Source organism: Pteropus medius, unplaced genomic scaffold (genome assembly GCF_902729225.1).
Source record: "Pteropus medius unplaced genomic scaffold, Ma_sr-lr_union100, whole genome shotgun sequence".
Classification (NCBI taxonomy): Eukaryota; Metazoa; Chordata; class Mammalia; order Chiroptera; family Pteropodidae; genus Pteropus; species Pteropus medius.
The window spans coordinates 16,907,535-16,908,495 of NW_024352787.1; the positions used below are offsets into that span (position 1 = coordinate 16,907,535).

Consider the following 961-nt stretch of genomic DNA (forward strand, 5'->3'; position numbering starts at 1 on the left):
TAAGCATTTCATGTTTTCAGTGACTGTAAGTGATTTTGTATTTTTAATTTCATTGTCCACATAGTCATTTCTAGATATATAAACACGATTGAATCTTGAATTTTTATCTCGTATCCTGTAAACTTGCTGAACATACTTATTAGTTCTACAAATATTTTGGTAGATTATTTGGGATTTTCTACATATAAAATCATGTCATCTACAAAATAGAAACAATTTTAAAAAATTCCTTTATGATCTGTACGCTTTTTCTTTTATTTTCTTGCCTATTGCACTAGCTATAACTTCCAACTCTACATTGAATTAAAGTCGAATAAAAGCAGATGGTCTCGTGTTGTTACTGATCTTAGGGGAAAGTATCCAGTCACCATTCAATATAACATTAGCTGTAGATTTTTTAGATTACACTTTAGCAAGTTAAGGAAGTTCCCTTTCTTTTCCTACCTTTTTTCTTAGAGAGTTTTTATCTTGATGGGTGCTGAATTTTATCAGATGTTTATCTGACATGGTTTCTTTAAAATCTTTGTCAGATAACTAACATCACTGCCATCTTGGTGTTGGCAGTTATTCACAAACTATAGAAATGATCCCTGAAAGTATAGTCTTGGTGTTGGCAGTTATTGATTGTCTTTTTTCACTTAATTTGAGATCTTCCTAGTTCCTAGTTTAATGAACAGTTTTCAGTTGAAATGTAGACATTTTTGTATTGTGTTATAAGGCTCTAAATCTTATTTAAACCTTCTGCTTTTTCTGGTTTTCCCTGACACCCATTCAGCAGGAGAGGAAGGGGAGCTGCCTTGGTACTGCCAGGTGAAGGTGTGAGTGCAGGTTCTTCACTCAGCCTTTTTTGACAAGGTGGAAAGTCCTTGTTATTGCTTGGTTAGCCAGAAGTTCCAGTTGCTCATATAGTCTCCACTGACACTGTAGTGGGGGCGGTCTTGTTACCGTTGGGTGATAGTGA

General features: G+C 34.8%; 1 pseudogene; it reads right to left on the reverse strand.

Annotated features, from left to right (window-relative positions):
• Positions 1–488: 488 nt before the first annotated feature.
• On the reverse strand, positions 489–606 carry LOC120592062 (uncharacterized; annotated as a pseudogene).
• Between the last annotated feature and the right edge of the window lie 355 nt (positions 607–961).